General features: G+C 35.4%; 29 non-coding genes across 29 annotated transcripts; 19 read left to right on the top strand and 10 right to left on the bottom strand.

Moving 5' to 3' along the window:
* Positions 1-1,182: 1,182 nt before the first annotated feature.
* On the bottom strand, positions 1,183-1,254 carry TRNAE-UUC (transfer RNA glutamic acid (anticodon UUC)). The gene has a single exon. It is a non-coding gene; the product is annotated as a tRNA-Glu (tRNA).
* Positions 1,255-1,372: 118 nt separating this feature from the next.
* TRNAM-CAU (transfer RNA methionine (anticodon CAU)) lies at positions 1,373-1,445 on the top strand. The gene has a single exon. It is a non-coding gene; the product is annotated as a tRNA-Met (tRNA).
* Positions 1,446-2,347: 902 nt separating this feature from the next.
* Positions 2,348-2,419, bottom strand: TRNAE-UUC (transfer RNA glutamic acid (anticodon UUC)). The gene has a single exon. It is a non-coding gene; the product is annotated as a tRNA-Glu (tRNA).
* A 118-nt stretch (positions 2,420-2,537) lies between these two features.
* Positions 2,538-2,610, top strand: TRNAM-CAU (transfer RNA methionine (anticodon CAU)). Its single transcript has one exon. It is a non-coding gene; the product is annotated as a tRNA-Met (tRNA).
* Positions 2,611-3,863: 1,253 nt separating this feature from the next.
* TRNAE-UUC (transfer RNA glutamic acid (anticodon UUC)) lies at positions 3,864-3,935 on the bottom strand. Its single transcript has one exon. It is a non-coding gene; the product is annotated as a tRNA-Glu (tRNA).
* Positions 3,936-4,053: 118 nt separating this feature from the next.
* TRNAM-CAU (transfer RNA methionine (anticodon CAU)) lies at positions 4,054-4,126 on the top strand. The gene has a single exon. It is a non-coding gene; the product is annotated as a tRNA-Met (tRNA).
* A 902-nt stretch (positions 4,127-5,028) lies between these two features.
* Positions 5,029-5,100, bottom strand: TRNAE-UUC (transfer RNA glutamic acid (anticodon UUC)). Its single transcript has one exon. It is a non-coding gene; the product is annotated as a tRNA-Glu (tRNA).
* Positions 5,101-5,218: 118 nt separating this feature from the next.
* Positions 5,219-5,291, top strand: TRNAM-CAU (transfer RNA methionine (anticodon CAU)). Its single transcript has one exon. It is a non-coding gene; the product is annotated as a tRNA-Met (tRNA).
* A 1,253-nt stretch (positions 5,292-6,544) lies between these two features.
* Positions 6,545-6,616, bottom strand: TRNAE-UUC (transfer RNA glutamic acid (anticodon UUC)). Its single transcript has one exon. It is a non-coding gene; the product is annotated as a tRNA-Glu (tRNA).
* Positions 6,617-6,734: 118 nt separating this feature from the next.
* Positions 6,735-6,807, top strand: TRNAM-CAU (transfer RNA methionine (anticodon CAU)). Its single transcript has one exon. It is a non-coding gene; the product is annotated as a tRNA-Met (tRNA).
* A 1,253-nt stretch (positions 6,808-8,060) lies between these two features.
* Positions 8,061-8,132, bottom strand: TRNAE-UUC (transfer RNA glutamic acid (anticodon UUC)). Its single transcript has one exon. It is a non-coding gene; the product is annotated as a tRNA-Glu (tRNA).
* A 118-nt stretch (positions 8,133-8,250) lies between these two features.
* Positions 8,251-8,323, top strand: TRNAM-CAU (transfer RNA methionine (anticodon CAU)). The gene has a single exon. It is a non-coding gene; the product is annotated as a tRNA-Met (tRNA).
* A 1,253-nt stretch (positions 8,324-9,576) lies between these two features.
* On the bottom strand, positions 9,577-9,648 carry TRNAE-UUC (transfer RNA glutamic acid (anticodon UUC)). The gene has a single exon. It is a non-coding gene; the product is annotated as a tRNA-Glu (tRNA).
* A 118-nt stretch (positions 9,649-9,766) lies between these two features.
* Positions 9,767-9,839, top strand: TRNAM-CAU (transfer RNA methionine (anticodon CAU)). Its single transcript has one exon. It is a non-coding gene; the product is annotated as a tRNA-Met (tRNA).
* Positions 9,840-10,741: 902 nt separating this feature from the next.
* On the bottom strand, positions 10,742-10,813 carry TRNAE-UUC (transfer RNA glutamic acid (anticodon UUC)). The gene has a single exon. It is a non-coding gene; the product is annotated as a tRNA-Glu (tRNA).
* A 118-nt stretch (positions 10,814-10,931) lies between these two features.
* TRNAM-CAU (transfer RNA methionine (anticodon CAU)) lies at positions 10,932-11,004 on the top strand. The gene has a single exon. It is a non-coding gene; the product is annotated as a tRNA-Met (tRNA).
* A 1,280-nt stretch (positions 11,005-12,284) lies between these two features.
* Positions 12,285-12,357, top strand: TRNAM-CAU (transfer RNA methionine (anticodon CAU)). Its single transcript has one exon. It is a non-coding gene; the product is annotated as a tRNA-Met (tRNA).
* A 706-nt stretch (positions 12,358-13,063) lies between these two features.
* TRNAM-CAU (transfer RNA methionine (anticodon CAU)) lies at positions 13,064-13,136 on the top strand. The gene has a single exon. It is a non-coding gene; the product is annotated as a tRNA-Met (tRNA).
* Positions 13,137-14,038: 902 nt separating this feature from the next.
* TRNAE-UUC (transfer RNA glutamic acid (anticodon UUC)) lies at positions 14,039-14,110 on the bottom strand. The gene has a single exon. It is a non-coding gene; the product is annotated as a tRNA-Glu (tRNA).
* A 117-nt stretch (positions 14,111-14,227) lies between these two features.
* Positions 14,228-14,300, top strand: TRNAM-CAU (transfer RNA methionine (anticodon CAU)). Its single transcript has one exon. It is a non-coding gene; the product is annotated as a tRNA-Met (tRNA).
* Positions 14,301-15,362: 1,062 nt separating this feature from the next.
* On the top strand, positions 15,363-15,435 carry TRNAM-CAU (transfer RNA methionine (anticodon CAU)). Its single transcript has one exon. It is a non-coding gene; the product is annotated as a tRNA-Met (tRNA).
* Positions 15,436-16,497: 1,062 nt separating this feature from the next.
* TRNAM-CAU (transfer RNA methionine (anticodon CAU)) lies at positions 16,498-16,570 on the top strand. Its single transcript has one exon. It is a non-coding gene; the product is annotated as a tRNA-Met (tRNA).
* Positions 16,571-17,632: 1,062 nt separating this feature from the next.
* TRNAM-CAU (transfer RNA methionine (anticodon CAU)) lies at positions 17,633-17,705 on the top strand. The gene has a single exon. It is a non-coding gene; the product is annotated as a tRNA-Met (tRNA).
* A 1,063-nt stretch (positions 17,706-18,768) lies between these two features.
* Positions 18,769-18,841, top strand: TRNAM-CAU (transfer RNA methionine (anticodon CAU)). The gene has a single exon. It is a non-coding gene; the product is annotated as a tRNA-Met (tRNA).
* Positions 18,842-19,904: 1,063 nt separating this feature from the next.
* TRNAM-CAU (transfer RNA methionine (anticodon CAU)) lies at positions 19,905-19,977 on the top strand. Its single transcript has one exon. It is a non-coding gene; the product is annotated as a tRNA-Met (tRNA).
* Positions 19,978-20,880: 903 nt separating this feature from the next.
* On the bottom strand, positions 20,881-20,952 carry TRNAE-UUC (transfer RNA glutamic acid (anticodon UUC)). Its single transcript has one exon. It is a non-coding gene; the product is annotated as a tRNA-Glu (tRNA).
* Positions 20,953-21,069: 117 nt separating this feature from the next.
* TRNAM-CAU (transfer RNA methionine (anticodon CAU)) lies at positions 21,070-21,142 on the top strand. The gene has a single exon. It is a non-coding gene; the product is annotated as a tRNA-Met (tRNA).
* A 1,062-nt stretch (positions 21,143-22,204) lies between these two features.
* Positions 22,205-22,277, top strand: TRNAM-CAU (transfer RNA methionine (anticodon CAU)). The gene has a single exon. It is a non-coding gene; the product is annotated as a tRNA-Met (tRNA).
* Positions 22,278-23,340: 1,063 nt separating this feature from the next.
* Positions 23,341-23,413, top strand: TRNAM-CAU (transfer RNA methionine (anticodon CAU)). The gene has a single exon. It is a non-coding gene; the product is annotated as a tRNA-Met (tRNA).
* The last annotated feature ends 606 nt before the right edge of the window (positions 23,414-24,019 follow it).

The following is a 24,019-nucleotide window of genomic DNA, read 5'->3' as shown; positions in this document are numbered from 1 at the left end:
ATTTTTTCTTCAGATATGGACGATAACGATTTAAAAATCGTTCAGTCGTTCATATCTGAAGGAAAATCGTTCATATCTGACATGCCTGAACGATGGACGATCAACGATGCGCGTTCCCGTTTGTCAGATAACGATATCTGACATCTGATGGGTTTGCAGTCAGACTTGGACGATTCCATTCATTTTAATGCAGTCAAAAATCGTTCAATCGTTCAAATCGTTCAAAACTTTGGTCAAATCGTTCAAATCGTTCAAATCGTTTAGTCGTTCATCTGACAAATCTGACAAGTCTGACAAATCTGACCGTGTGTACGCTCCATAAGAGATGCAGCACTTTGTCTAACAAACTTGACTGCATTCAAATTTTACCTTTCTTGTTGAGTGGAGTATTCTGTTTTTTTTTTTTCAAAATAAGCTTTCATAACTCACGTGACCACTAATAGATTTCAGACCAGCAATATCAGAAAAGATATCAAATAATTTGTCCAAGATGGACCCTATTTATATAAAATAGTTAATAGAAATCATTTTTCATGGTCATAGTCAAAACTTTGTCCTCAGAAATCTTACCGCCAATGGATTTTAGACCTTAATTAATGGCAAAGGTGTGTTCAAATCACTTATCACATTTACAACAATTTTTTATTTTGTGTTTCATGCTTTTTGCCCTGATAGAGGTACATTGCAATCTCCAAGCCTCTATTCTGTTACTTACAATATTGATAGAACATTTGGAAATTTTTCCTCTAAGAATTGGTGGAGTTTTCTGTTTCTAAGATGACATGTGCCCTCAATCTTTTGTTTATTTCTGAATGATTTCAGAGCAAGAATAGTGGGAATTGTGATAATTTATTTCTCAGAATTGGAATCAATACAGAAGAAAGTGGAGCACAAGGCATTGTTCTAGTCTTCTTTGTGATTTTATTCCCTCAGAGCTTTGCAATGCAATCAAAGAGCCACAATTCCATTTCTCACAAAGATTCAGGACATCTTAAATTTTACCTGTCTTCAGTTAAAGACAAATGATAATGGCATAAATATTGTCATAACTGGAAGAAGCAACACACATGTGCAATTGGGACCACATCAGGTACCAATCAGACAGAAGGAAACACTTGGCTGCAATTATTATCTTTTGGTCCTCTGTTTTTGAATCTGTCTTAAAACAGCAATAAGGTTGTATTCCCATACCGGGAGTCGAACCCGGGCCGCCTGGGTGAAAACCAGAAATCCTAACCGCGAGACCATATGGGAAAATGTCGATTGTGTCCTTCACTGTTTCATATAATATAAAAAAAAAACATTTCACTGACATTATTTTGTTAAACAAAAATAATCCCACCATGTCAAAAATGAAGTAAATAAGGCAGGAGCCTTGTTAGCGCAGTAGGTAGCGCGTCAGTCTCATAATCTGAAGGTCATGAGTTCAATCCTCACACAGGGCATTTTTATTGATGTTTGTTTTGAGAGCATGGCATTGCAATCTAAAAGATGCAGCACTTTGTCTAACAAACTTGACTGCATTCAAATTTTACCTTTCTTGTTGAGTGGAGTATTCTGTTTTTTTTTTTCAAAATAAGCTTTCATAACTCACGTGACCACTAATAGATTTCAGACCAGCAATATCAGAAAAGATATCAAATAATTTGTCCAAGATGGACCCTATTTATATAAAATAGTTAATAGAAATCATTTTTCATGGTCATAGTCAAAACTTTGTCCTCAGAAATCTTACCGCCAATGGATTTTAGACCTTAATTAATGGCAAATGTGTGTTCAAATCACTTATCACATTTACAACAATTTTTTATTTTGTGTTTCATGCTTTTTGCCCTGATAGAGGTACATTGCAATCTCCAAGCCTCTATTCTGTTACTTACAATATTGATAGAACATTTGGAAATTTTTCCTCTAAGAATTGGTGGAGTTTTCTGTTTCTAAGATGACATGTGCCCTCAATCTTTTGTTTATTTCTGAATGATTTCAGAGCAAGAATAGTGGGAATTGTGATAATTTATTTCTCAGAATTGGAATCAATACAGAAGAAAGTGGAGCACAAGGCATTGTTCTAGTCTTCTTTGTGATTTTATTCCCTCAGAGCTTTGCAATGCAATCAAAGAGCCACAATTCCATTTCTCACAAAGATTCAGGACATCTTAAATTTTACCTGTCTTCAGTTAAAGACAAATGATAATGGCATAAATATTGTCATAACTGGAAGAAGCAACACACATGTGCAATTGGGACCACATCAGGTACCAATCAGACAGAAGGAAACACTTGGCTGCAATTATTATCTTTTGGTCCTCTGTTTTTGAATCTGTCTTAAAACAGCAATAAGGTTGTATTCCCATACCGGGAGTCGAACCCGGGCCGCCTGGGTGAAAACCAGGAATCCTAACCGCTAGACCATATGGGAAGATGTCGATTGCGTCCTTCACTGTTTCATATAATATAAAAAAAAAACATTTCACTGACATTATTTTGTTAAACAAAAATAATCCCACCATGTCAAAAATGAAGTAAATAAGGCGGGAGCCTTGTTAGCGCAGTAGGTAGCGCATCAGTCTCATAATCTGAAGGTCGTGAGTTCAATCCTCACACAGGGCATTTTTATTGATGTTTGTTTTGAGAGCATGGCATTGCAATCTAATGGTGCATACACACGATCAGATTTTTTCTTCAGATATGGACGATAACGATTTAAAAATCGTTCAGTCGTTCATATCTGAAGGAAAATCGTTCATATCTGACATGCCTGAACGATGGACGATCAACGATGCGCGTTCCCGTTTGTCAGATAACGATATCTGACATCTGATGGGTTTGCAGTCAGACTTGGACGATTCCATTCATTTTAATGCAGTCAAAAATCGTTCAATCGTTCAAATCGTTCAAAACTTTGGTCAAATCGTTCAAATCGTTCAAATCGTTTAGTCGTTCAGTCGTTCATCTGACAAATCTGACAAGTCTGACAAATCTGACCGTGTGTACGCTCCATAAGAGATGCAGCACTTTGTCTAACAAACTTGACTGCATTCAAATTTTACCTTTCTTGTTGAGTGGAGTATTCTGTTTTTTTTTTTTCAAAATAAGCTTTCATAACTCACGTGACCACTAATAGATTTCAGACCAGCAATATCAGAAAAGATATCAAATAATTTGTCCAAGATGGACCCTATTTATATAAAATAGTTAATAGAAATCATTTTTCATGGTCATAGTCAAAACTTTGTCCTCAGAAATCTTACCGCCAATGGATTTTAGACCTTAATTAATGGCAAAGGTGTGTTCAAATCACTTATCACATTTACAACAATTTTTTATTTTGTGTTTCATGCTTTTTGCCCTGATAGAGGTACATTGCAATCTCCAAGCCTCTATTCTGTTACTTACAATATTGATAGAACATTTGGAAATTTTTCCTCTAAGAATTGGTGGAGTTTTCTGTTTCTAAGATGACATGTGCCCTCAATCTTTTGTTTATTTCTGAATGATTTCAGAGCAAGAATAGTGGGAATTGTGATAATTTATTTCTCAGAATTGGAATCAATACAGAAGAAAGTGGAGCACAAGGCATTGTTCTAGTCTTCTTTGTGATTTTATTCCCTCAGAGCTTTGCAATGCAATCAAAGAGCCACAATTCCATTTCTCACAAAGATTCAGGACATCTTAAATTTTACCTGTCTTCAGTTAAAGACAAATGATAATGGCATAAATATTGTCATAACTGGAAGAAGCAACACACATGTGCAATTGGGACCACATCAGGTACCAATCAGACAGAAGGAAACACTTGGCTGCAATTATTATCTTTTGGTCCTCTGTTTTTGAATCTGTCTTAAAACAGCAATAAGGTTGTATTCCCATACCGGGAGTCGAACCCGGGCCGCCTGGGTGAAAACCAGAAATCCTAACCGCGAGACCATATGGGAAAATGTCGATTGTGTCCTTCACTGTTTCATATAATATAAAAAAAAAACATTTCACTGACATTATTTTGTTAAACAAAAATAATCCCACCATGTCAAAAATGAAGTAAATAAGGCAGGAGCCTTGTTAGCGCAGTAGGTAGCGCGTCAGTCTCATAATCTGAAGGTCGTGAGTTCAATCCTCACACAGGGCATTTTTATTGATGTTTGTTTTGAGAGCATGGCATTGCAATCTAAAAGATGCAGCACTTTGTCTAACAAACTTGACTGCATTCAAATTTTACCTTTCTTGTTGAGTGGAGTATTCTGTTTTTTTTTTTCAAAATAAGCTTTCATAACTCACGTGACCACTAATAGATTTCAGACCAGCAATATCAGAAAAGATATCAAATAATTTGTCCAAGATGGACCCTATTTATATAAAATAGTTAATAGAAATCATTTTTCATGGTCATAGTCAAAACTTTGTCCTCAGAAATCTTACCGCCAATGGATTTTAGACCTTAATTAATGGCAAATGTGTGTTCAAATCACTTATCACATTTACAACAATTTTTTATTTTGTGTTTCATGCTTTTTGCCCTGATAGAGGTACATTGCAATCTCCAAGCCTCTATTCTGTTACTTACAATATTGATAGAACATTTGGAAATTTTTCCTCTAAGAATTGGTGGAGTTTTCTGTTTCTAAGATGACATGTGCCCTCAATCTTTTGTTTATTTCTGAATGATTTCAGAGCAAGAATAGTGGGAATTGTGATAATTTATTTCTCAGAATTGGAATCAATACAGAAGAAAGTGGAGCACAAGGCATTGTTCTAGTCTTCTTTGTGATTTTATTCCCTCAGAGCTTTGCAATGCAATCAAAGAGCCACAATTCCATTTCTCACAAAGATTCAGGACATCTTAAATTTTACCTGTCTTCAGTTAAAGACAAATGATAATGGCATAAATATTGTCATAACTGGAAGAAGCAACACACATGTGCAATTGGGACCACATCAGGTACCAATCAGACAGAAGGAAACACTTGGCTGCAATTATTATCTTTTGGTCCTCTGTTTTTGAATCTGTCTTAAAACAGCAATAAGGTTGTATTCCCATACCGGGAGTCGAACCCGGGCCGCCTGGGTGAAAACCAGGAATCCTAACCGCTAGACCATATGGGAAGATGTCGATTGCGTCCTTCACTGTTTCATATAATATAAAAAAAAAACATTTCACTGACATTATTTTGTTAAACAAAAATAATCCCACCATGTCAAAAATGAAGTAAATAAGGCGGGAGCCTTGTTAGCGCAGTAGGTAGCGCATCAGTCTCATAATCTGAAGGTCGTGAGTTCAATCCTCACACAGGGCATTTTTATTGATGTTTGTTTTGAGAGCATGGCATTGCAATCTAATGGTGCATACACACGATCAGATTTTTTCTTCAGATATGGACGATAACGATTTAAAAATCGTTCAGTCGTTCATATCTGAAGGAAAATCGTTCATATCTGACATGCCTGAACGATGGACGATCAACGATGCGCGTTCCCGTTTGTCAGATAACGATATCTGACATCTGATGGGTTTGCAGTCAGACTTGGACGATTCCATTCATTTTAATGCAGTCAAAAATCGTTCAATCGTTCAAATCGTTCAAAACTTTGGTCAAATCGTTCAAATCGTTCAAATCGTTTAGTCGTTCAGTCGTTCATCTGACAAATCTGACAAGTCTGACAAATCTGACCGTGTGTACGCTCCATAAGAGATGCAGCACTTTGTCTAACAAACTTGACTGCATTCAAATTTTACCTTTCTTGTTGAGTGGAGTATTCTGTTTTTTTTTTTTCAAAATAAGCTTTCATAACTCACGTGACCACTAATAGATTTCAGACCAGCAATATCAGAAAAGATATCAAATAATTTGTCCAAGATGGACCCTATTTATATAAAATAGTTAATAGAAATCATTTTTCATGGTCATAGTCAAAACTTTGTCCTCAGAAATCTTACCGCCAATGGATTTTAGACCTTAATTAATGGCAAAGGTGTGTTCAAATCACTTATCACATTTACAACAATTTTTTATTTTGTGTTTCATGCTTTTTGCCCTGATAGAGGTACATTGCAATCTCCAAGCCTCTATTCTGTTACTTACAATATTGATAGAACATTTGGAAATTTTTCCTCTAAGAATTGGTGGAGTTTTCTGTTTCTAAGATGACATGTGCCCTCAATCTTTTGTTTATTTCTGAATGATTTCAGAGCAAGAATAGTGGGAATTGTGATAATTTATTTCTCAGAATTGGAATCAATACAGAAGAAAGTGGAGCACAAGGCATTGTTCTAGTCTTCTTTGTGATTTTATTCCCTCAGAGCTTTGCAATGCAATCAAAGAGCCACAATTCCATTTCTCACAAAGATTCAGGACATCTTAAATTTTACCTGTCTTCAGTTAAAGACAAATGATAATGGCATAAATATTGTCATAACTGGAAGAAGCAACACACATGTGCAATTGGGACCACATCAGGTACCAATCAGACAGAAGGAAACACTTGGCTGCAATTATTATCTTTTGGTCCTCTGTTTTTGAATCTGTCTTAAAACAGCAATAAGGTTGTATTCCCATACCGGGAGTCGAACCCGGGCCGCCTGGGTGAAAACCAGGAATCCTAACCGCTAGACCATATGGGAAGATGTCGATTGCGTCCTTCACTGTTTCATATAATATAAAAAAAAAACATTTCACTGACATTATTTTGTTAAACAAAAATAATCCCACCATGTCAAAAATGAAGTAAATAAGGCGGGAGCCTTGTTAGCGCAGTAGGTAGCGCGTCAGTCTCATAATCTGAAGGTCGTGAGTTCAATCCTCACACAGGGCATTTTTATTGATGTTTGTTTTGAGAGCATGGCATTGCAATCTAATGGTGCATACACACGATCAGATTTTTTCTTCAGATATGGACGATAACGATTTAAAAATCGTTCAGTCGTTCATATCTGAAGGAAAATCGTTCATATCTGACATGCCTGAACGATGGACGATCAACGATGCGCGTTCCCGTTTGTCAGATAACGATATCTGACATCTGATGGGTTTGCAGTCAGACTTGGACGATTCCATTCATTTTAATGCAGTCAAAAATCGTTCAATCGTTCAAATCGTTCAAAACTTTGGTCAAATCGTTCAAATCGTTCAAATCGTTTAGTCGTTCAGTCGTTCATCTGACAAATCTGACAAGTCTGACAAATCTGACCGTGTGTACGCTCCATAAGAGATGCAGCACTTTGTCTAACAAACTTGACTGCATTCAAATTTTACCTTTCTTGTTGAGTGGAGTATTCTGTTTTTTTTTTTTCAAAATAAGCTTTCATAACTCACGTGACCACTAATAGATTTCAGACCAGCAATATCAGAAAAGATATCAAATAATTTGTCCAAGATGGACCCTATTTATATAAAATAGTTAATAGAAATCATTTTTCATGGTCATAGTCAAAACTTTGTCCTCAGAAATCTTACCGCCAATGGATTTTAGACCTTAATTAATGGCAAAGGTGTGTTCAAATCACTTATCACATTTACAACAATTTTTTATTTTGTGTTTCATGCTTTTTGCCCTGATAGAGGTACATTGCAATCTCCAAGCCTCTATTCTGTTACTTACAATATTGATAGAACATTTGGAAATTTTTCCTCTAAGAATTGGTGGAGTTTTCTGTTTCTAAGATGACATGTGCCCTCAATCTTTTGTTTATTTCTGAATGATTTCAGAGCAAGAATAGTGGGAATTGTGATAATTTATTTCTCAGAATTGGAATCAATACAGAAGAAAGTGGAGCACAAGGCATTGTTCTAGTCTTCTTTGTGATTTTATTCCCTCAGAGCTTTGCAATGCAATCAAAGAGCCACAATTCCATTTCTCACAAAGATTCAGGACATCTTAAATTTTACCTGTCTTCAGTTAAAGACAAATGATAATGGCATAAATATTGTCATAACTGGAAGAAGCAACACACATGTGCAATTGGGACCACATCAGGTACCAATCAGACAGAAGGAAACACTTGGCTGCAATTATTATCTTTTGGTCCTCTGTTTTTGAATCTGTCTTAAAACAGCAATAAGGTTGTATTCCCATACCGGGAGTCGAACCCGGGCCGCCTGGGTGAAAACCAGGAATCCTAACCGCTAGACCATATGGGAAGATGTCGATTGCGTCCTTCACTGTTTCATATAATATAAAAAAAAAACATTTCACTGACATTATTTTGTTAAACAAAAATAATCCCACCATGTCAAAAATGAAGTAAATAAGGCGGGAGCCTTGTTAGCGCAGTAGGTAGCGCGTCAGTCTCATAATCTGAAGGTCGTGAGTTCAATCCTCACACAGGGCATTTTTATTGATGTTTGTTTTGAGAGCATGGCATTGCAATCTAATGGTGCATACACACGATCAGATTTTTTCTTCAGATATGGACGATAACGATTTAAAAATCGTTCAGTCGTTCATATCTGAAGGAAAATCGTTCATATCTGACATGCCTGAACGATGGACGATCAACGATGCGCGTTCCCGTTTGTCAGATAACGATATCTGACATCTGATGGGTTTGCAGTCAGACTTGGACGATTCCATTCATTTTAATGCAGTCAAAAATCGTTCAATCGTTCAAATCGTTCAAAACTTTGGTCAAATCGTTCAAATCGTTCAAATCGTTTAGTCGTTCAGTCGTTCATCTGACAAATCTGACAAGTCTGACAAATCTGACCGTGTGTACGCTCCATAAGAGATGCAGCACTTTGTCTAACAAACTTGACTGCATTCAAATTTTACCTTTCTTGTTGAGTGGAGTATTCTGTTTTTTTTTTTTCAAAATAAGCTTTCATAACTCACGTGACCACTAATAGATTTCAGACCAGCAATATCAGAAAAGATATCAAATAATTTGTCCAAGATGGACCCTATTTATATAAAATAGTTAATAGAAATCATTTTTCATGGTCATAGTCAAAACTTTGTCCTCAGAAATCTTACCGCCAATGGATTTTAGACCTTAATTAATGGCAAAGGTGTGTTCAAATCACTTATCACATTTACAACAATTTTTTATTTTGTGTTTCATGCTTTTTGCCCTGATAGAGGTACATTGCAATCTCCAAGCCTCTATTCTGTTACTTACAATATTGATAGAACATTTGGAAATTTTTCCTCTAAGAATTGGTGGAGTTTTCTGTTTCTAAGATGACATGTGCCCTCAATCTTTTGTTTATTTCTGAATGATTTCAGAGCAAGAATAGTGGGAATTGTGATAATTTATTTCTCAGAATTGGAATCAATACAGAAGAAAGTGGAGCACAAGGCATTGTTCTAGTCTTCTTTGTGATTTTATTCCCTCAGAGCTTTGCAATGCAATCAAAGAGCCACAATTCCATTTCTCACAAAGATTCAGGACATCTTAAATTTTACCTGTCTTCAGTTAAAGACAAATGATAATGGCATAAATATTGTCATAACTGGAAGAAGCAACACACATGTGCAATTGGGACCACATCAGGTACCAATCAGACAGAAGGAAACACTTGGCTGCAATTATTATCTTTTGGTCCTCTGTTTTTGAATCTGTCTTAAAACAGCAATAAGGTTGTATTCCCATACCGGGAGTCGAACCCGGGCCGCCTGGGTGAAAACCAGAAATCCTAACCGCGAGACCATATGGGAAAATGTCGATTGTGTCCTTCACTGTTTCATATAATATAAAAAAAAAACATTTCACTGACATTATTTTGTTAAACAAAAATAATCCCACCATGTCAAAAATGAAGTAAATAAGGCAGGAGCCTTGTTAGCGCAGTAGGTAGCGCGTCAGTCTCATAATCTGAAGGTCGTGAGTTCAATCCTCACACAGGGCATTTTTATTGATGTTTGTTTTGAGAGCATGGCATTGCAATCTAAAAGATGCAGCACTTTGTCTAACAAACTTGACTGCATTCAAATTTTACCTTTCTTGTTGAGTGGAGTATTCTGTTTTTTTTTTTCAAAATAAGCTTTCATAACTCACGTGACCACTAATAGATTTCAGACCAGCAATATCAGAAAAGATATCAAATAATTTGTCCAAGATGGACCCTATTTATATAAAATAGTTAATAGAAATCATTTTTCATGGTCATAGTCAAAACTTTGTCCTCAGAAATCTTACCGCCAATGGATTTTAGACCTTAATTAATGGCAAATGTGTGTTCAAATCACTTATCACATTTACAACAATTTTTTATTTTGTGTTTCATGCTTTTTGCCCTGATAGAGGTACATTGCAATCTCCAAGCCTCTATTCTGTTACTTACAATATTGATAGAACATTTGGAAATTTTTCCTCTAAGAATTGGTGGAGTTTTCTGTTTCTAAGATGACATGTGCCCTCAATCTTTTGTTTATTTCTGAATGATTTCAGAGCAAGAATAGTGGGAATTGTGATAATTTATTTCTCAGAATTGGAATCAATACAGAAGAAAGTGGAGCACAAGGCATTGTTCTAGTCTTCTTTGTGATTTTATTCCCTCAGAGCTTTGCAATGCAATCAAAGAGCCACAATTCCATTTCTCACAAAGATTCAGGACATCTTAAATTTTACCTGTCTTCAGTTAAAGACAAATGATAATGGCATAAATATTGTCATAACTGGAAGAAGCAACACACATGTGCAATTGGGACCACATCAGGTACCAATCAGACAGAAGGAAACACTTGGCTGCAATTATTATCTTTTGGTCCTCTGTTTTTGAATCTGTCTTAAAACAGCAATAAGGTTGTATTCCCATACCGGGAGTCGAACCCGGGCCGCCTGGGTGAAAACCAGGAATCCTAACCGCTAGACCATATGGGAAGATGTCGATTGCGTCCTTCACTGTTTCATATAATATAAAAAAAAAACATTTCACTGACATTATTTTGTTAAACAAAAATAATCCCACCATGTCAAAAATGAAGTAAATAAGGCGGGAGCCTTGTTAGCGCAGTAGGTAGCGCGTCAGTCTCATAATCTGAAGGTCGTGAGTTCAATCCTCACACAGGGCATTTTTATTGATGTTTGTTTTGAGAGCATGGCATTGCAATCTAATGGTGCATACACACGATCAGATTTTTTCTTCAGATATGGACGATAACGATTTAAAAATCGTTCAGTCGTTCATATCTGAAGGAAAATCGTTCATATCTGACATGCCTGAACGATGGACGATCAACGATGCGCGTTCCCGTTTGTCAGATAACGATATCTGACATCTGATGGGTTTGCAGTCAGACTTGGACGATTCCATTCATTTTAATGCAGTCAAAAATCGTTCAATCGTTCAAATCGTTCAAAACTTTGGTCAAATCGTTCAAATCGTTCAAATCGTTTAGTCGTTCAGTCGTTCATCTGACAAATCTGACAAGTCTGACAAATCTGACCGTGTGTACGCTCCATAAGAGATGCAGCACTTTGTCTAACAAACTTGACTGCATTCAAATTTTACCTTTCTTGTTGAGTGGAGTATTCTGTTTTTTTTTTTTCAAAATAAGCTTTCATAACTCACGTGACCACTAATAGATTTCAGACCAGCAATATCAGAAAAGATATCAAATAATTTGTCCAAGATGGACCCTATTTATATAAAATAGTTAATAGAAATCATTTTTCATGGTCATAGTCAAAACTTTGTCCTCAGAAATCTTACCGCCAATGGATTTTAGACCTTAATTAATGGCAAAGGTGTGTTCAAATCACTTATCACATTTACAACAATTTTTTATTTTGTGTTTCATGCTTTTTGCCCTGATAGAGGTACATTGCAATCTCCAAGCCTCTATTCTGTTACTTACAATATTGATAGAACATTTGGAAATTTTTCCTCTAAGAATTGGTGGAGTTTTCTGTTTCTAAGATGACATGTGCCCTCAATCTTTTGTTTATTTCTGAATGATTTCAGAGCAAGAATAGTGGGAATTGTGATAATTTATTTCTCAGAATTGGAATCAATACAGAAGAAAGTGGAGCACAAGGCATTGTTCTAGTCTTCTTTGTGATTTTATTCCCTCAGAGCTTTGCAATGCAATCAAAGAGCCACAATTCCATTTCTCACAAAGATTCAGGACATCTTAAATTTTACCTGTCTTCAGTTAAAGACAAATGATAATGGCATAAATATTGTCATAACTGGAAGAAGCAACACACATGTGCAATTGGGACCACATCAGGTACCAATCAGACAGAAGGAAACACTTGGCTGCAATTATTATCTTTTGGTCCTCTGTTTTTGAATCTGTCTTAAAACAGCAATAAGGTTGTATTCCCATACCGGGAGTCGAACCCGGGAGCCTTGTTAGCGCAGTAGGTAGCGCGTCAGTCTCATAATCTGAAGGTCGTGAGTTCAATCCTCACACAGGGCATTTTTATTGATGTTTGTTTTGAGAGCATGGCATTGCAATCTAAGAGATGCAGCACTTTGTCTAACAAACTTGACTGCATTCAAATTTTACCTTTCTTGTTGAGTGGAGTATTGTTTTTTTTTTTTTCAAAATAAGCTTTCATAACTCACGTGACCACTAATAGATTTCAGACCAGCAATATCAGAAAAGATATCAAATAATTTAATTTAATAATTTATTTCTCAGAATTGGAATCAATACAGAAGAAAGTGGAGCACAAGGCATTGTTCTAGTCTTCTTTGTGATTTGATTCCCTCAGAGCTTTGCAATGCAATCAAAGAGCCACAATTCCATTTCTCACAAAGATTCAGGACATCTTAAATTTTACCTGTCTTCAGTTAAAGACAAATGATAATGGCATAAATATTGTCATAACTGGAAGAAGCAACACACATGTGCAATTGGGACCACATCAAGTACCAATCAGACAGAAGGAAACACTTGGCTGCAATTATTATCTTTTGGTCCTCTGTTTTTGAATCTGTCTTAAAACAGCAATAGGGTTGTATTGGGTGAAAACCAGGAATCCTAACCGCTAGACCATATGGGAAGATGTCGATTGCGTCCTTCACTGTTTCATATAATATAAAAAAAAACATTTCACTGACATTATTTTGTTAAACAAAAATAATCCCACCATGTCAAAAATGAAGTAAATAAGGCAGGAGCCTTGTTAGCGCAGTAGGTAGCGCGTCAGTCTCATAATCTGAAGGTCGTGAGTTCAATCCTCACACAGGGCATTTTTATTGATGTTTGTTTTGAGAGCATGGCATTGCAATCTAAGAGATGCAGCACTTTGTCTAACAAACTTGACTGCATTCAAATTTTACCTTTCTTGTTGAGTGGAGTATTGTTTTTTTTTTTTTCAAAATAAGCTTTCATAACTCACGTGACCACTAATAGATTTCAGACCAGCAATATCAGAAAAGATATCAAATAATTTGTCCAAGATGGACCCTATTTATATAAAATAGTTAATAGAAATCATTTTTCATGGTCATAGTCAAAACTTTGTCCTCAGAAATCTTACCGCCAATGGATTTTAGACCTTAATTAATGGCAAAGGTGTGTTCAAATCACTTATCACATTTACAACAATTTTTTATTTTGTGTTTCATGCTTTTTGCCCTGATAGAGGTACATTGCAATCTCCAAGCCTCTATTCTGTTACTTACAATATTGATAGAACATTTGGAAATTTTTCCTCTAAGAATTGGTGGAGTTTTCTGTTTCTAAGATGACATGTGCCCTCAATCTTTTGTTTATTTCTGAATGATTTCAGAGCAAGAATAGTGGGAATTGTGATAATTTATTTCTCAGAATTGGAATCAATACAGAAGAAAGTGGAGCACAAGGCATTGTTCTAGTCTTCTTTGTGATTTTATTCCCTCAGAGCTTTGCAATGCAATCATAGAGCCACAATTCCATTTCTCACAAAGATTCAGGACATCTTAAATTTTACCTGTCTTCAGTTAAAGACAAATGATAATGGCATAAATATTGTCATAACTGGAAGAAGCAACACACATGTGCAATTGGGACCACATCAGGTACCAATCAGACAGAAGGAAACACTTGGCTGCAATTATTATCTTTTGGTCCTCTGTTTTTGAATCTGTCTTAAAACAGCAATAAGGTTGTATTCCCATACCGGGAGTCGAACCCGGGCCGCCTGGGTGAAAACCAGGAATCCTAACCGCTAGACCATATGGGAAGATGTCGATTGCGTCCTTCACTGTTTCATATAATATAAAAAAAAACATTTCACTGACATTATTTTGTTAAACAAAAATAATCCCACCATTTCAAAAATGAAGCAAATAAGGCAGGAGCCTTGTTAGCGCAGTAGGTAGCGCGTCAGTCTCATAATCTGAAGGTCGTGAGTTCAATCCTCACACAGGGCATTTTTATTGATGTTTGTTTTGAGAGCATGGCATTGCAATCTAAGAGATGCAGCACTTTGTCTAACAAACTTGACTGCATTCAAATTTTACCTTTCTTGTTGAGTGGAGTATTGTTTTTTTTTTTTTCAAAATAAGCTTTCATAACTCACGTGACCACTAATAGATTTCAGACCAGCAATATCAGAAAAGATATCAAATAATTTGTCCAAGATGGACCCTATTTATATAAAATAGTTAATAGAAATCATTTTTCATGGTCATAGTCAAAACTTTGTCCTCAGAAATCTTACTGCCAATGGATTTTAGACCTTAATTAATGGCAAAGGTGTGTTCAAATCACTTATCACATTTACAACAATTTTTTATTTTGTGTTTCATGCTTTTTGCCCTGATAGAGGTACATTGCAATCTCCAAGCCTCTATTCTGTTACTTACAATATTGATAGAACATTTGGAAATTTTTCCTCTAAGAATTGGTGGAGTTTTCTGTTTCTAAGATGACATGTGCCCTCAATCTTTTGTTTATTTCTGAATGATTTCAGAGCAAGAATAGTGGGAATTGTGATAATTTATTTCTCAGAATTGGAATCAATACAGAAGAAAGTGGAGCACAAGGCATTGTTCTAGTCTTCTTTGTGATTTGATTCCCTCAGAGCTTTGCAATGCAATCAAAGAGCCACAATTCCATTTCTCACAAAGATTCAGGACATCTTAAATTTTACCTGTCTTCAGTTAAAGACAAATGATAATGGCATAAATATTGTCATAACTGGAAGAAGCAACACACATGTGCAATTGGGACCACATCAAGTACCAATCAGACAGAAGGAAACACTTGGCTGCAATTATTATCTTTTGGTCCTCTGTTTTTGAATCTGTCTTAAAACAGCAATAGGGTTGTATTGGGTGAAAACCAGGAATCCTAACCGCTAGACCATATGGGAAGATGTCGATTGCGTCCTTCACTGTTTCATATAATATAAAAAAAAAACATTTCACTGACATTATTTTGTTAAACAAAAATAATCCCACCATTTCAAAAATGAAGCAAATAAGGCAGGAGCCTTGTTAGCGCAGTAGGTAGTGCATCAGTCTCATAATCTGAAGGTCGTGAGTTCAATCCTCACACAGGGCATTTTTATTGATGTTTGTTTTGAGAGCATGGCATTGCAATCTAAGAGATGCAGCACTTTGTCTAACAAACTTGACTGCATTCAAATTTTACCTTTCTTGTTGAGTGGAGTATTGTTTTTTTTTTTTTCAAAATAAGCTTTCATAACTCACGTGACCACTAATAGATTTCAGACCAGCAATATCAGAAAAGATATCAAATAATTTGTCCAAGATGGACCCTATTTATATAAAATAGTTAATAGAAATCATTTTTCATGGTCATAGTCAAAACTTTGTCCTCAGAAATCTTACTGCCAATGGATTTTAGACCTTAATTAATGGCAAAGGTGTGTTCAAATCACTTATCACATTTACAACAATTTTTTATTTTGTGTTTCATGCTTTTTGCCCTGATAGAGGTACATTGCAATCTCCAAGCCTCTATTCTGTTACTTACAATATTGATAGAACATTTGGAAATTTTTCCTCTAAGAATTGGTGGAGTTTTCTGTTTCTAAGATGACATGTGCCCTCAATCTTTTGTTTATTTCTGAATGATTTCAGAGCAAGAATAGTGGGAATTGTGATAATTTATTTCTCAGAATTGGAATCAATACAGAAGAAAGTGGAGCACAAGGCATTGTTCTAGTCTTCTTTGTGATTTGATTCCCTCAGAGCTTTGCAATGCAATCAAAGAGCCACAATTCCATTTCTCACAAAGATTCAGGACATCTTAAATTTTACCTGTCTTCAGTTAAAGACAAATGATAATGGCATAAATATTGTCATAACTGGAAGAAGCAACACACATGTGCAATTGGGACCACATCAAGTACCAATCAGACAGAAGGAAACACTTGGCTGCAATTATTATCTTTTGGTCCTCTGTTTTTGAATCTGTCTTAAAACAGCAATAGGGTTGTATTGGGTGAAAACCAGGAATCCTAACCGCTAGACCATATGGGAAGATGTCGATTGCGTCCTTCACTGTTTCATATAATATAAAAAAAAAACATTTCACTGACATTATTTTGTTAAACAAAAATAATCCCACCATTTCAAAAATGAAGCAAATAAGGCAGGAGCCTTGTTAGCGCAGTAGGTAGTGCATCAGTCTCATAATCTGAAGGTCGTGAGTTCAATCCTCACACAGGGCATTTTTATTGATGTTTGTTTTGAGAGCATGGCATTGCAATCTAAGAGATGCAGCACTTTGTCTAACAAACTTGACTGCATTCAAATTTTACCTTTCTTGTTGAGTGGAGTATTGTTTTTTTTTTTTTCAAAATAAGCTTTCATAACTCACGTGACCACTAATAGATTTCAGACCAGCAATATCAGAAAAGATATCAAATAATTTGTCCAAGATGGACCCTATTTATATAAAATAGTTAATAGAAATCATTTTTCATGGTCATAGTCAAAACTTTGTCCTCAGAAATCTTACTGCCAATGGATTTTAGACCTTAATTAATGGCAAAGGTGTGTTCAAATCACTTATCACATTTACAACAATTTTTTATTTTGTGTTTCATGCTTTTTGCCCTGATAGAGGTACATTGCAATCTCCAAGCCTCTATTCTGTTACTTACAATATTGATAGAACATTTGGAAATTTTTCCTCTAAGAATTGGTGGAGTTTTCTGTTTCTAAGATGACATGTGCCCTCAATCTTTTGTTTATTTCTGAATGATTTCAGAGCAAGAATAGTGGGAATTGTGATAATTTATTTCTCAGAATTGGAATCAATACAGAAGAAAGTGGAGCACAAGGCATTGTTCTAGTCTTCTTTGTGATTTGATTCCCTCAGAGCTTTGCAATGCAATCAAAGAGCCACAATTCCATTTCTCACAAAGATTCAGGACATCTTAAATTTTACCTGTCTTCAGTTAAAGACAAATGATAATGGCATAAATATTGTCATAACTGGAAGAAGCAACACACATGTGCAATTGGGACCACATCAAGTACCAATCAGACAGAAGGAAACACTTGGCTGCAATTATTATCTTTTGGTCCTCTGTTTTTGAATCTGTCTTAAAACAGCAATAGGGTTGTATTGGGTGAAAACCAGGAATCCTAACCGCTAGACCATATGGGAAGATGTCGATTGCGTCCTTCACTGTTTCATATAATATAAAAAAAAAACATTTCACTGACATTATTTTGTTAAACAAAAATAATCCCACCATTTCAAAAATGAAGCAAATAAGGCAGGAGCCTTGTTAGCGCAGTAGGTAGTGCATCAGTCTCATAATCTGAAGGTCGTGAGTTCAATCCTCACACAGGGCATTTTTATTGATGTTTGTTTTGAGAGCATGGCATTGCAATCTAAGAGATGCAGCACTTTGTCTAACAAACTTGACTGCATTCAAATTTTACCTTTCTTGTTGAGTGGAGTATTCTGTTTTTTTTTTTTCAAAATAAGCTTTCATAACTCACGTGACCACTAATAGATTTCAGACCAGCAATATCAGAAAAGATATCAAATAATTTGTCCAAGATGGACCCTATTTATATAAAATAGTTAATAGAAATCATTTTTCATGGTCATAGTCAAAACTTTGTCCTCAGAAATCTTACTGCCAATGGATTTTAGACCTTAATTAATGGCAAAGGTGTGTTCAAATCACTTATCACATTTACAACAATTTTTTATTTTGTGTTTCATGCTTTTTGCCCTGATAGAGGTACATTGCAATCTCCAAGCCTCTATTCTGTTACTTACAATATTGATAGAACATTTGGAAATTTTTCCTCTAAGAATTGGTGGAGTTTTCTGTTTCTAAGATGACATGTGCCCTCAATCTTTTGTTTATTTCTGAATGATTTCAGAGCAAGAATAGTGGGAATTGTGATAATTTATTTCTCAGAATTGGAATCAATACAGAAGAAAGTGGAGCACAAGGCATTGTTCTAGTCTTCTTTGTGATTTGATTCCCTCAGAGCTTTGCAATGCAATCAAAGAGCCACAATTCCATTTCTCACAAAGATTCAGGACATCTTAAATTTTACCTGTCTTCAGTTAAAGACAAATGATAATGGCATAAATATTGTCATAACTGGAAGAAGCAACACACATGTGCAATTGGGACCACATCAAGTACCAATCAGACAGAAGGAAACACTTGGCTGCAATTATTATCTTTTGGTCCTCTGTTTTTGAATCTGTCTTAAAACAGCAATAGGGTTGTATTGGGTGAAAACCAGGAATCCTAACCGCTAGACCATATGGGAAGATGTCGATTGCGTCCTTCACTGTTTCATATAATATAAAAAAAAAACATTTCACTGACATTATTTTGTTAAACAAAAATAATCCCACCATTTCAAAAATGAAGCAAATAAGGCAGGAGCCTTGTTAGCGCAGTAGGTAGTGCATCAGTCTCATAATCTGAAGGTCGTGAGTTCAATCCTCACACAGGGCATTTTTATTGATGTTTGTTTTGAGAGCATGGCATTGCAATCTAAGAGATGCAGCACTTTGTCTAACAAACTTGACTGCATTCAAATTTTACCTTTCTTGTTGAGTGGAGTATTCTGTTTTTTTTTTTTCAAAATAAGCTTTCATAACTCACGTGACCACTAATAGATTTCAGACCAGCAATATCAGAAAAGATATCAAATAATTTGTCCAAGATGGACCCTATTTATATAAAATAGTTAATAGAAATCATTTTTCATGGTCATAGTCAAAACTTTGTCCTCAGAAATCTTACTGCCAATGGATTTTAGACCTTAATTAATGGCAAAGGTGTGTTCAAATCACTTATCACATTTACAACAATTTTTTATTTTGTGTTTCATGCTTTTTGCCCTGATAGAGGTACATTGCAATCTCCAAGCCTCTATTCTGTTACTTACAATATTGATAGAACATTTGGAAATTTTTCCTCTAAGAATTGGTGGAGTTTTCTGTTTCTAAGATGACATGTGCCCTCAATCTTTTGTTTATTTCTGAATGATTTCAGAGCAAGAATAGTGGGAATTGTGATAATTTATTTCTCAGAATTGGAATCAATACAGAAGAAAGTGGAGCACAAGGCATTGTTCTAGTCTTCTTTGTGATTTGATTCCCTCAGAGCTTTGCAATGCAATCAAAGAGCCACAATTCCATTTCTCACAAAGATTCAGGACATCTTAAATTTTACCTGTCTTCAGTTAAAGACAAATGATAATGGCATAAATATTGTCATAACTGGAAGAAGCAACACACATGTGCAATTGGGACCACATCAAGTACCAATCAGACAGAAGGAAACACTTGGCTGCAATTATTATCTTTTGGTCCTCTGTTTTTGAATCTGTCTTAAAACAGCAATAGGGTTGTATTGGGTGAAAACCAGGAATCCTAACCGCTAGACCATATGGGAAGATGTCGATTGCGTCCTTCACTGTTTCATATAATATAAAAAAAAAACATTTCACTGACATTATTTTGTTAAACAAAAATAATCCCACCATTTCAAAAATGAAGCAAATAAGGCAGGAGCCTTGTTAGCGCAGTAGGTAGTGCATCAGTCTCATAATCTGAAGGTCGTGAGTTCAATCCTCACACAGGGCATTTTTATTGATGTTTGTTTTGAGAGCATGGCATTGCAATCTAAGAGATGCAGCACTTTGTCTAACAAACTTGACTGCATTCAAATTTTACCTTTCTTGTTGAGTGGAGTATTCTGTTTTTTTTTTTTCAAAATAAGCTTTCATAACTCACGTGACCACTAATAGATTTCAGACCAGCAATATCAGAAAAGATATCAAATAATTTGTCCAAGATGGACCCTATTTATATAAAATAGTTAATAGAAATCATTTTTCATGGTCATAGTCAAAACTTTGTCCTCAGAAATCTTACCGCCAATGGATTTTAGACCTTAATTAATGGCAAAGGTGTGTTCAAATCACTTATCACATTTACAACAATTTTTTATTTTGTGTTTCATGCTTTTTGCCCTGATAGAGGTACATTGCAATCTCCAAGCCTCTATTCTGTTACTTACAATATTGATAGAACATTTGGAAATTTTTCCTCTAAGAATTGGTGGAGTTTTCTGTTTCTAAGATGACATGTGCCCTCAATCTTTTGTTTATTTCTGAATGATTTCAGAGCAAGAATAGTGGGAATTGTGATAATTTATTTCTCTGAATTGGAATCAATACAGAAGAAAGTGGAGCACAAGGCATTGTTCTAGTCTTCTTTGTGATTTTATTCCCTCAGAGCTTTGCAATGCAATCATAGAGCCACAATTCCATTTCTCACAAAGATTCAGGACATCTTAAATTTTACCTGTCTTCAGTTAAAGACAAATGCTAATGGCATAAATATTGTCATAACTGGAAGAAGCAACACACATGTGCAATTGGGACCACATCAGGTACCAATCAGACAGAAGGAAACACTTGGCTGCAATTATTATCTTTTGGTCCTCTGTTTTTGAATCTGTCTTAAAACAGCAATAAGGTTGTATTCCCATACCGGGAGTCGAACCCGGGCCGCCTGGGTGAAAACCAGGAATCCTAACCGCTAGACCATATGGGAAGATGTTGATTGCGTCCTTCACTGTTTCATATAATATAAAAAAAAACATTTCACTGACATTATTTTGTTAAACAAAAATAATCCCACCATTTCAAAAATGAAGCAAATAAGGCAGGAGCCTTGTTAGCGCAGTAGGTAGCGCGTCAGTCTCATAATCTGAAGGTCGTGAGTTCAATCCTCACACAGGGCATTTTTATTGATGTTTGTTTTGAGAGCATGGCATTGCAATCTAAGAGATGCAGCACTTTGTCTAACAAACTTGACTGCATTCAAATTTTACCTTTCTTGTTGAGTGGAGTATTGTTTTTTTTTTTTTCAAAATAAGCTTTCATAACTCACGTGACCACTAATAGATTTCAGACCAGCAATATCAGAAAAGATATCAAATAATTTGTCCAAGATGGACCCTATTTATATAAAATAGTTAATAGAAATCATTTTTCATGGTCATAGTCAAAACTTTGTCCTCAGAAATCTTACTGCCAATGGATTTTAGACCTTAATTAATGGCAAAGGTGTGTTCAAATCACTTATCACATTTACAACAATTTTTTATTTTGTGTTTCATGCTTTTTGCCCTGATAGAGGTACATTGCAATCTCCAAGCCTCTATTCTGTTACTTACAATATTGATAGAACATTTGGAAATTTTTCCTCTAAGAATTGGTGGAGTTTTCTGTTTCTAAGATGACATGTGCCCTCAATCTTTTGTTTATTTCTGAATGATTTCAGAGCAAGAATAGTGGGAATTGTGATAATTTATTTCTCAGAATTGGAATCAATACAGAAGAAAGTGGAGCACAAGGCATTGTTCTAGTCTTCTTTGTGATTTGATTCCCTCAGAGCTTTGCAATGCAATCAAAGAGCCACAATTCCATTTCTCACAAAGATTCAGGACATCTTAAATTTTACCTGTCTTCAGTTAAAGACAAATGATAATGGCATAAATATTGTCATAACTGGAAGAAGCAACACACATGTGCAATTGGGACCACATCAAGTACCAATCAGACAGAAGGAAACACTTGGCTGCAATTATTATCTTTTGGTCCTCTGTTTTTGAATCTGTCTTAAAACAGCAATAGGGTTGTATTGGGTGAAAACCAGGAATCCTAACCGCTAGACCATATGGGAAGATGTCGATTGCGTCCTTCACTGTTTCATATAATATAAAAAAAAAACATTTCACTGACATTATTTTGTTAAACAAAAATAATCCCACCATTTCAAAAATGAAGCAAATAAGGCAGGAGCCTTGTTAGCGCAGTAGGTAGTGCATCAGTCTCATAATCTGAAGGTCGTGAGTTCAATCCTCACACAGGGCATTTTTATTGATGTTTGTTTTGAGAGCATGGCATTGCAATCTAAGAGATGCAGCACTTTGTCTAACAAACTTGACTGCATTCAAATTTTACCTTTCTTGTTGAGTGGAGTATTCTGTTTTTTTTTTTTCAAAATAAGCTTTCATAACTCACGTGACCACTAATAGATTTCAGACCAGCAATATCAGAAAAGATATCAAATAATTTGTCCAAGATGGACCCTATTTATATAAAATAGTTAATAGAAATCATTTTTCATGGTCATAGTCAAAACTTTGTCCTCAGAAATCTTACCGCCAATGGATTTTAGACCTTAATTAATGGCAAAGGTGTGTTCAAATCACTTATCACATTTACAACAATTTTTTATTTTGTGTTTCATGCTTTTTGCCCTGATAGAGGTACATTGCAATCTCCAAGCCTCTATTCTGTTACTTACAATATTGATAGAACATTTGGAAATTTTTCCTCTAAGAATTGGTGGAGTTTTCTGTTTCTAAGATGACATGTGCCCTCAATCTTTTGTTTATTTCTGAATGATTTCAGAGCAAGAATAGTGGGAATTGTGATAATTTATTTCTCAGAATTGGAATCAATACAGAAGAAAGTGGAGCACAAGGCATTGTTCTAGTCTTCTTTGTGATTTGATTCCCTCAGAGCTTTGCAATGCAATCAAAGAGCCACAATTCCATTTCTCACAAAGATTCAGGACATCTTAAATTTTACCTGTCTTCAGTTAAAGACAAATGATAATGGCATAAATATTGTCATAACTGGAAGAAGCAACACACATGTGCAATTGGGACCACATCAAGTACCAATCAGACAGAAGGAAACACTTGGCTGCAATTATTATCTTTTGGTCCTCTGTTTTTGAATCTGTCTTAAAACAGCAATAGGGTTGTATTGGGTGAAAACCAGGAATCCTAACCGCTAGACCATATGGGAAGATGTCGATTGCGTCCTTCACTGTTTCATATAATATAAAAAAAAAACATTTCACTGACATTATTTTGTTAAACAAAAATAATCCCACCATTTCAAAAATGAAGCAAATAAGGCAGGAGCCTTGTTAGCGCAGTAGGTAGTGCATCAGTCTCATAATCTGAAGGTCGTGAGTTCAATCCTCACACAGGGCATTTTTATTGATGTTTGTTTTGAGAGCATGGCATTGCAATCTAAGAGATGCAGCACTTTGTCTAACAAACTTGACTGCATTCAAATTTTACCTTTCTTGTTGAGTGGAGTATTCTGTTTTTTTTTTTTCAAAATAAGCTTTCATAACTCACGTGACCACTAATAGATTTCAGACCAGCAATATCAGAAAAGATATCAAATAATTTGTCCAAGATGGACCCTATTTATATAAAATAGTTAATAGAAATCATTTTTCATGGTCATAGTCAAAACTTTGTCCTCAGAAATCTTACTGCCAATGGATTTTAGACCTTAATTAATGGCAAAGGTGTGTTCAAATCACTTATCACATTTACAACAATTTTTTATTTTGTGTTTCATGCTTTTTGCCCTGATAGAGGTACATTGCAATCTCCAAGCCTCTATTCTGTTACTTACAATATTGATAGAACATTTGGAAATTTTTCCTCTAAGAATTGGTGGAGTTTTCTGTTTCTAAGATGACATGTGCCCTCAATCTTTTGTTTATTTCTGAATGATTTCAGAGCAAGAATAGTGGGAATTGTGATAATTTATTTCTCAGAATTGGAATCAATACAGAAGAAAGT

Source organism: Taudactylus pleione, unplaced genomic scaffold (assembly GCF_031769625.1).
Source record: "Taudactylus pleione unplaced genomic scaffold, aTauple2 ptg000248l, whole genome shotgun sequence".
In the NCBI taxonomy this organism is placed as follows: domain Eukaryota; kingdom Metazoa; phylum Chordata; class Amphibia; order Anura; family Myobatrachidae; genus Taudactylus; species Taudactylus pleione.
The sequence above is the reverse complement of the archived record's forward strand: the minus strand, read 5'-3'. Positions and strand labels throughout refer to the sequence as shown.